This window comes from Brachycentrus maculatus, unplaced genomic scaffold (assembly GCF_059751285.1).
Source record: "Brachycentrus maculatus isolate JH-2025_06_01 unplaced genomic scaffold, ASM5975128v1 h1tg000242l, whole genome shotgun sequence".
Classification (NCBI taxonomy): Eukaryota; Metazoa; Arthropoda; class Insecta; order Trichoptera; family Brachycentridae; genus Brachycentrus; species Brachycentrus maculatus.
This window is the reverse complement of record NW_028280993.1, coordinates 635,737-647,107: the sequence shown is the minus strand read 5'-3', so window position 1 is coordinate 647,107 and position 11,371 is coordinate 635,737.

The following is an 11,371-nucleotide window of genomic DNA, read 5'->3' as shown; positions in this document are numbered from 1 at the left end:
TTCAACCATTTGTCTTTCATGTTTATGACTAGCTTTCAGCGTTTTTATGAATAAAAATTTAATTGACAGTTCTCATTAATTGATGAAAACATTAATTAAATAAAATTCAAATTAATTACAAATTTATACTAATTAGTCCAACCCTTTAAATTTTTGGTCAAGCTTCATAAATGTGTATTTAAGAAAAAAAAATATTTTCATTTAAATCAAATTAATTTAACCTTGCAGGATGGATACATAAGTCGATTTTCTATTTTTATTTTACAAAAAAATATGTTTTTTAAAGTTAATATAAAGTTACCAAATCGAATATGTATTTCAAAATTGTAGTACCTAACAAACTTTGCAAAGATAAAAGGCTCTGTATGTAGCTCTCCTTCTTCACCAAATTAAAAAAAAATACTGAGAAGGTACTGATTCTTTCAATATGTACTAGGCGAAGTAGTTAGGTATGTTAGTTGGAACTTTTTTTATCGATTACTCAAATCAGCTCAAATTCACAGTTGTTACCTTGTTGATCTAAGATATAAATTGACTGTATGTCTTGTATAAAAAAGAAAAGGCAGTTTTTTTACACGATAAATTGTATGAATATGTCGCGATGCCTCGGGGGGCAAACGTACCAATTACAGACAATGGAAATTCGAGATATAGGCAGACATATGCAGACATGATGCTTTTGAGGAAGTATTTTACTATTACTACTATTACTATTATTAGCTATCCAAAAGCCTACATAAGCCTTATAGGACTTTAATTTATAGTAATATTTATGACAAAATCCACACAATTTTCAGATAAATTGGCGGCAATTTTCTCCACGACAGTACGGTAAAACCTCGATATAACGGACCTCTATTTGACGAACTTCAGATTTAACGAAAAAAATCCGGTAAAATAATAATTGTTCGTCAGATAATGAAGTTCGATCACATTTTCGTAATTTTAGAGACTTTATTATAAATGTAAGTAATACAGCAAACTCGAAAACAGAAACAAAACTTGATTTCTTTTTCGAATTTTTGTTTTTATTTTGTATTGTTTATTTATATCTAAAATATATTTTCAACAAAAAAAGATTTTTAATTGATTTATACCTATTTTTATATAAGGGCTTTAACGGACACCTGCTCCTCCCAAATAGTTTGTTATATCGAGGTTTTTCTAAACTTACTTTTTAACATTAAATATTACTTTTAATAATAAATACGATAACTCAATAAAAGTATGTTTAAAGGAAAGAGAAATTTTGTCATTTTATTAATAAAAAAAGTGGTAGAAATCGTGCAATTAGCAACTTTCCAAGCTTAAAAAAAACAATACTGTACTTTGTAATTAGTATGTTTGCCCTCTAAGGTGTCATACGTACTAATATTTTTAACACATTCAGGCATCTAAAAAACCCAACGAAAAAATATTGATAATAATTGCAACATGCGTCAACGACAAAATATTATAGAAAAAAAAATAGAATATAACATTCCAATATAATAATAAAGTTCCTGGTAATAAAATTAACGACTATATAGTAATTTCTTTATAACTTATTATATAAATAAAATATAGTCATCGAAAACTTATAAATATAACTTATAATATAAGATTAGAACGAAATCCAAAAAAAAATATTTTACCGGATACAATATCGCTTCCTAAATATTGGTTTACATATATAAACATATTACATATTATATTATACATATTAATTTGTATTTTTGCGATAAAATATTTTTGATATCCCCGCTAGTACATCTGATTTTTTTGTAAAATCTGTGTATTATTTAACTAATTAAATATTGATAAAAATCATCTCTATGAAATATAAAAGAAATTCAAATTTTTTCCAAGATGTATCGGCTGTCCAAACTTAAAACACAGTAAGGGATATTTTTTTGTAGTACGTTTTTTTTGCATTTTTGGACTAAGTAGAATCTATTTAGTCCAAAAATGCAAAAAAAAACGTACTACAGAAAAATGTCCCTTACTGTGTTTTGAGTTTGGACAGCCGATATGTGTATTACGTCTTTCAATAGCACAATATAACTTTGTTATAAAAAGTCATTATATATCAAAATTATAAAATTAAAATAAAATTACAGCTATGTGATTCACATATTAATTACAGAGACTCAATATTTGGGTACTTAATATGAAAAATAAAAATATGAAAAATCACCACATCGTAATTACATTTTTTATGTAATAACATTTTCACATCGAAATATATTATTATATTTCGGTATTATCTGCATAAAATCATTTAATAAATCCATTTTTTCCTTAATTAAATTATAAAACATGTAACTTGTATATCGTTTTAATATATATAATTGTATTTTGAAACCCCATTGAAGACTTTTTGGCCTCATACTGTAATATATCTATATGTATAAATATATATATATATATATATATATATATATATATATATATATATATATATATATATATATATATATATATATATATATATATATATATATATATATATATATAATATATATATATATATATATATATATATATATATATATATATATATATATATATATATATATATAAATATATATATATATATATATATTTGTATGTATATATATATATATATATATATATATATATATATATATATACGTGGTTTTTCGAATAAATTAGAAAAATTATTGAGAAAAAAACCTACATTATTAGCTATGAAAACGAATCTCAATTTTGAGAAAACTGCATGTATATAAAATAAGGCTAGTTATAGGTCGATGGTTAAAATTTGTGCAAACAAGATAAAGTTAATTATATTTACGATGAACGATAGGTTTAATTCATAAGTCATTACGAATAAGTGCAATATTGTTTTCGATTAATTAGTTATTTAAAATGTGTAAAGTAAATGCAACGTAATAAATAATTATTGTAATTATTTTTAATGTTTAAACTCGTTTATATATGTATCGTCAAGTCCGAATTTCTGATTGTATTTTTAAAAAATGTACAAGTAAGATACATACTTCATTAAAGAATTCATCTGAGACTAACAAAGTAATTATTTATTATCTTTAAAAATAATGAAGAAAAATCGTTTATTTTCAACATTTTTTTTCATTTAATATATTTACATTTTTATTTATAACATAATACATTTGAATCATTTATAACATGGAGAATTTTTATATTTCGATTCGCTGTGCCTCTCCATAAAAGAGACTGTGCTCTTGTGCTTGGAGAGGGACTTACACTCATACATACATATATATTTAAAAAAACATACTAGTAACTTTACGAAGAGAGAATTATAAATCAAATGTTTTTCTTTTTATTTGGAAGAATTAAAATATTATTTTCAATAATACCCGTTGTTAATCTAAAAATTGAATTTTCTTTTAAAACCACATTAATATGATATTTCAAATAACTTTGTACATTTTGCCAGTTAATAGAACGTATAATATGCATCATTAAGTCAAAATTGCATATTTTCGAGTTAATGCTTTTTGCCAGTACACCCACGATATATTCTTTAAAATTTACTATGTATCTTCTTCGAGATATATTTTACCTGTATTATTGAAAATATACTATGTGTTTTCTTTGAGATAAATATCGTTCAAAATAACTATGTATCTTCTTTGAGACCTATTTTATTGAAAATATACTGTGTATCTTCTTTGAGTCATATTTTATTGAAAATGTACTATGTATCTTCTTTGAGACCTATTTTATTTAAAATTTACTGTGTATCTTCTTTGAGTCATATTTTCTTGAAAATGTACTATGTATCTTCTTTGAGATAAATATCGTACAAAATAACTATGTATCTTCTTTGAGGCATATTTTATTGAAAATATACTATGTATCTTCTTTGAGATAAATATCGTTCAAAATAACTATATATCTTCTTTGAGACCTATTTTATTGAAAATATATGGTGTATCTTCTTTGAGTCATATTATTGAAAATATACTATGTATCTTCTTAGAGATATATATCGTTCAAAATAACTATGTATCTTCTTTGAGACCTATTTATTGAAACTATATGGTGTTTTTCTTTGAGTCATATTTTTGAAAATATACTATGTATCTTCTTAGAGATATATATCGTTCAAAATAACTATGTATCTTCTTTGAGACCTATTTTATTGAAAATATATGGTGTATCTTCTATGAGTCATATTTTTGAAAATATGTATACTATGTATCTTCTTAGAGATACAAATCGTTCAAAATAACTATGTATCTTCTTTGAGACCTATTTTATTGAAAATATATTGTGTGTCTTCTTTGAGTCATATTTTTGAAAATATACTATGTATCTTCTTAGAGATACATATCGTTCAAAATAACTATGGATCTTCTATGAGACCTATTTTATTGAACATATACAGTGTATCTACTTTGAATCATATATTATTTAAAATATACTATGTATCTTCTATGAGGCATAAATTATTTAATATATACTATGTATGAAGACCTATATTATTGAAAATGTACTGTATATCTGCTATGAGGTATATATTATTTAAAATTTACTATGTATCTTCTTTTAGATATTTGTATAACATATTCTTTAAAGTATACTATGCATCTTCTTTGAGAGCTTGTACAAATAGTTCAGTCTAGTATTTTTTTTAAAACATGTAATCCTCCATTGGAAAAACAAACACGTAAACGTAACATGTACTTAGAAATAAATTAATTAATTGTAATAAAAAACTTCAACATACTAATATTGTATTGTATTAACAATATAAAATATTTACAAACATCATGGTTTTATTTTTACATTTTTTCAATCCTAACCCCTTACCTTAGAATGTGCAAAACAGGCCATTCAGTTGACAAAAATTGATGAGGCAAATGGGACATAAGGATCTATCGGATTTGATGGTATCTTATTTGGAAAAGGTGACACATCTCACAATGAAAAAAAAAATTATAGTTAAAAAGTAATAAAGTCAAATAATAATAATAACATAAAAAATGCAATTTTAAATAAATTCATGGTTTTCTCGTATTTCATCATGTAGTTTTGGCATCTACCGGCCATTAGGATAACTACGTTATACACAGAAGTAATATTGTTTCGGCTTCTGAAAGACAGATGTCGGTAGTAGTATCATAAACTATTTGTTTTTGTTTATTTAATACTTTGCAAAGATGGTAAACACGCTTTACAATTATTTTTCTCAATTTTTTTTTTCAATTTTCTTTTATCATCAATATTAACGGCAGTAAGTTAAACTTCAATTTAATTTACGATCGGAAATTCTGTATTAACATTTGAAATGTGTGACTGCTACTTTTTCGGCTATATTGGAAATAAATTAGTTACTTTTTCTCGGTTTATATTTCTTTCCAGATGAAGTTCTTCTTCTTCTTTATCTTCGTCTTGGAATAAGCCTTGTGGCCTGTTTTTAAGAGGGGTTTACCTCCTGCGACGTTAATTCCCAGCTATCAATCCATCTCTTTGGTGGTCTACCTTGGGGTGGCGTGCAGTGCGATGTGGGGAGTCTGGGTGGTTCCATTCTCCATACATGCCATTGTCATGAAGTTCTTAATGTCAGATATATTACAAGCTTTGCAATACAGAATCAAATTTGGGCACTGTTTGTCATGAATAGATTTAACCCTCGATTACGGGACATTTGTAAAATTTACGACGGACGTCCAATCGGTGGGGAGCACCTAGGCAACACACATAAAAAAATGTAGTGACAACTAGCATGTCGCTCACTCCTTTCAAGAACGTCATAAATCAAAAATCGTCAATTTTTAGTTGTGCATATTTTCAGAATGCCCAGAAAATGTACTTTATCCCAGCAAAAGAGGCATATTTTTAACTTAATATTTACCCGCTACAGGGCAGAAGGTGTTGTTTTTGCTTTTTTAAGAAAATATATTTTTTAATAATTTTTTTAAAATAAAGTAGTTATTTTTCAAATGAATAAAAACCTTCAGGTTTAACCATAAAATATCTGTTGCACAGTAAAAAGTTCAATAAGTGGCTAGATATTTATTTTTAATAAATTGTTTTATATTTTTAAACTTTAAAAACGTTCTCCTGAAAAATCAAGTATTTTGATTTATGACGTTCTTGAAAGGAGTGAGCGATGTGTCTTACTTTTTAACCAACATTTTAGGTTCATATTTAGTATAAAGTTTTCAAATAACATTTAGCATTTTAAAAAAAATGTTTTTAGTAAAAGTTTTTGGTAAAATGTCAGTTTTTCTTATCTTCGTACATTTTACGATAGCCCCGTTTTAAGGTACATTGAAACAAGTCTCGTGGTCTAGGGTCAATCAATTGAATCAAAAAACAAAATTGATTTACGACTTCATTCAAAGATGTCGTTATTGCTTTCGATTTTTTAATTAGATCGCCCATGTCTAATGTGGTTCCAAAATTACAAGTCCACCTGATAAATTATTAAGTAAAAACAATCATTTTTATCCACTTCCCTGGTGTTAGCGTGTCTAGCTACCGTGCTGGAGGGCCCGGGTTCACTTCCCAGGGGAGTGGGGGGTGAAAATAAATATAAGTGATTTTACACTCTAATATTTATTTCCTACTACCCTGGACTGGTCCCTGAAGCGCAGGAGCAATCACCTTGCCTTCATAACAATCAAGATAACACTGTGTCAATATGATGCAGTGCCCTATGTACCATTGGGTGTGGATAAGGGTTAAAAGAATAAAAAAACAGAATGTTTATTTCATATTACCATGGACTGGTCCCTAAAGCGCAGGAGTGATCACCTTGCCTTCATCTGTTAATGATCAAGATAACACTGCGTCAATACAATGCAGTGCCGTGTTCACCATTGGGTGCGGATAGAGATTAAAAGAAGAAAAAAAAACAGAATATTTATTTCATATTACCCTGGACTGGTCCATGAAGCGCAGCAGCGATCGCCTTGCCATCACAAAAGTAACGATCAAGACAGTGACATTACGGTGCAGTGCCCTATGCACCATTGGGTGTGGATAAGGGTTAGAAGAAAGACAATAATTATTTCTTCAATATTTTATTCACTAAATCTCTGATTAACATGTATAATTCTACTATATTAAAAAATTATTTACAAAAATACAAAAGCCAACCACGCCAGATAAGATATAAAATTATAAAATGGACCAATAAAATGTTTACAGGCTCAATTTAAAATGTGTACATATCAAATGTATTCAATTAGGTTCCAGTATATTCAATATAACGTTATTCAGTCTGAAAATCCTAGATTTCTTACGTATTACTATTGTGTAGGATTTGTTTTAAAAATTTGCAATGTGTCAAACGATGAAAAAACCTTATTTCATAATTAATGGAGAGAAAATGGACAAGTTAATATAAACCACAGTACTGTGCTTATAATATCATTGTATAATTACCAAGTAATCAAAATTTTATTTACTTCTTACACAATATAGTACTTATTTTAACCAGACTTGTGTGTTTTTAATTTATTTATTTTATATTTTTCAAATCCTTAATGTGAGGTTCAGATTAAAAGTATCCCAAGTTTAAAAGCGGAGAATAAAAAATATCCAATGAAAAAATCAAAATGTTATTTTGGTAGAGTAATATAATGAGCTTAAGAACTCTCTTATGGTAGAGAAAGTCTAAAAGAAGTTTCTCAGGTATCTCTACGTGAGAGAGTACGGCTATTATCCTTGGCTCTACCCAACCGAGTTTCTCCAGGGTATGCTTGGCTATAATAGTTTAGTGACTGGAAGGAATGCGTATTTGATTACGCATTTCTATCGATTGTTGCGCGGTATGATCGATAATCCTGAAATTATCCGGAGCATCAGTCTGTATGTTCCCGATAGTTACATAAGACAGCGTCGGCATAGATTGTTTCACATTTCTATACACAGGACCAACCTGCCAATGCTTATGCCTGTAAGAAGAGCTACCGCTAAGTTGAACATTATCACATTGGATATTGATCTGTTCCATGTGTCCGAAGGAGTTTTTCGAAACGGGATAAGTCTTCTTGCCTTACTTTTAATATATACGCCTTGAATATTGTTTGTTAAGTATATATTAATTTTTTTGTTGAATACAATTGTATTATTCAATTGAACAAAATTGAAAATCGAAATTGTCGATAATATAATATTTTAATATGCTAGTATATTTGATTTAGAAGCATGTTTAATATTTGCAGCGCTTTTAAAAAAATATGAAAATGTTTTTTAAGTTAAATTTACTACTTTTTCATTTACTTCATATGTTTAATATTAAAATTGAAAAAAATCATAAATTGTGTGCAGTTTCCATTATAAATCAGTTTATAAAAATTATAATGCCGGTCTGATAAGAATAATTTCTTTGAGCTATATTTTTTATTAGATGTCTCACAGATTTGAACTTTATATTTTGTAACTTATGTTATAAGTCTTTCACAGCGTCTATGACCTGGCATTGGCTGGCTTAATTTATACACTAAGCCGCCATTCTGCCCATTATTGAACATTTATATTGCTTGAATTCTTGAAAATTGCTAGTTTAAATGGAGTATTTCAACAGCCTCCTTTATATCTCACTTACTGCCATCTGTTGAGAATTTTGTGAAGTAAATAGCTTTGCCTTTCCGATCATAGGTGAGATTTTCTCCTCTGAGATGTAATGTCAGTAATATATTTGTAGGTGATTTTAAACACAGCTCTTAATTTTCACAAACACATTGTTGATCAATGGAAACCCACACATCCATTATTAATAATCAAATAGATGAAATATTACATAAAAAAGTAATAAATAGAACAGAATCATTCAGAAATCAATAGGATTTCAAGGTTATTTTTAGAATTTGGTAAGGTAAGATCAAATCTGTAACACAATAAAAGGAAATAAGCAGTTCTGACTTATTTGTATATAAGATAAAGGCATTTTGTATCCGTACGTAACATCTATAATATTAAATGGTCTGATAACTATGTTTCGTAATACTATTTTACACATAAATATTCAAAAATCTACAACTTTACGACTACCTATTAAGGAAAAGTCCACTATTTCATTTCATAAACACACATTTGATTATTTTTTCATATTAAATTTACTTCAGTCACAAATCATTATGTACTTTATCAAACGGTTATTACCGAATTTATTAATGTCTAAATTCTTACCAGCGGTTGGGGAAAATGGTGGACGGTCACATTAATAAATTAATTAAAATTTTTACGGAGAGGCAAGTCATTACTGTCAATTGTAAAGGGCCCTTGAAGTGTTTTCTATGCTTTATAAATTTGACAATAAATAAATTGAAGATGTCGAAGAAAAACTATCCAAAGGTATACAAGAATACTAACAGCCATTGAGCTATAAATATACTGCTTCATGAGTTTCCAAATGAGTAAAATTCCCATTAATGAGGTTCAACAGCAAATTATTATTCTCTCAAATAATAATTCATTGAATAAATTACGTAATTCATTTATAACTGGAACGTCCATCGTTTTTATCAGCCGCAGCTAAGAAATTACACCCTCAAACTGATAGTTCACTACAACTCTCAACTTCACTAAAAAAATTATTAAAAACTCGCATCCTTGATCTAAAAAAATTTAAAAATTAAGTCTCATATTTAGAAATAATTATCATTATCATATATATTAAAATTTTCACCGAAATCTACGTACACGTAAAATTTTAATAAATCGTAAATACATAATTCAATTCATAAAATAATCAAATAGTACATATTATTTTTTAAATAAAAACTTACATAATGTTTTTGACATTTCATACTCATAGCGATACATATCAATATTAATACAACATATTATGGCAACACGTTCTACATCAACTTGCTTCTAATATTCTTGTTAGATTTTAAAGATACAAATGACATACATATATATTTAATTTGAAATAAAACATGGTTACGTAATTCACATCGAGCGTTACAAATAAAATATTTTTCCTACAACGATAGGAACGTTACATTACAATAAAGAATTCAATTCCAAATTTACAATTCTCATTGTTACAATAATAAAATTCAAAACATTTTTTTAATTAAGAGAGTAAATCATTAACCGTAAGTGGCATATGGATGCAGATCGAAAAAAGTTTGCATTGAAAACTAATTTATTAATAGCAGGGAGACGTCACTTTCCATTACTGTAATTTAGTAGTGCTTAACGTGTTTAACTGGCATGCAGTAAAGAGAACCCTGGTTCAATTCCCATGGAAGAATACTTAACCTGGTAACTGGGCGGGACGCATAAATACATCAAACGTAAACAATATCGGGTACGGGTAGAACATATGAATACGTCCTTGAAATATATGTTTATTATATTACATATATATGGACGTATATTTATCGAACAACAAAGGTATTTATCAATCATCCATACATGTCTCGACATGAATTTAAGACACGGAGTGAATCAGTATTCGCGCCCATTACAAGTTGCGTAATTGGACAGCGGACCGCCCGGTTAACAGGATAATATTATTAATATTACCAATACAGGAATATTAAATATGGATTATTTAATGTCACCGTTGAATGGTACCCAAAGTACTACATATACTGGTACTATTGGAGAGGAAAGAGAGTATAGGGCACCCATATTGCATAACTGTTCACCTAGCTCGTGTAAATTGTACATAGCTAATACGTTCGATCTTAATGTAAGTGAAGACACATATCTAATGACAATATATCAGAGCAAAAAGTGCATAACCTGGAACTAAAAGGACCCAGGTTCAAACTCCGCAGATATGCTTGTAACCAATAAATATTTTCATGATATTTCTCTCTTAATTAAATTTTAAAAAATGTGTAAAATAATTTAAACCAGGAATATAAAACACTTCGCCATGTAGCGGAATTTTGGTACCACTATATTAATACATCCTGGGTTTGATTTCCAGGAGGGTCAACGTAAACACGAGTGATTCTTGCTTCGAGTAATCAACAATCAAGATAACGCTGATCACAAGAAAATGATGAATCACCCTATCCACAATAGGGAGCGGAAAGGGATTAGAATCAACATGACTCGCAACACTGATGCCAAATTTGAGATATCCCAAATAGATTTACTCATACTTTAAGTATCCATTTTAATATAATAAAATCCTTTTGAACTAATAATGAGTATTATGTATAACACATAATGCAAATAAGACAACTTGATGTTATACTAAGAACGTATTTAAAATAACTGTTAAGCAAGGTATTAGCTTACTTATTTTAAAACATTGAATGTCCCATCTCTATAATAAACATCAAGTGTTTTTTATTCACGATAATTCCGAAACAGTTGAAATCCATTAAAAGAATATTGTATTTGAGTTATTGCAAAAAAAAACACATTAAAGATAAATTTTTAATTCAAATTATATCAT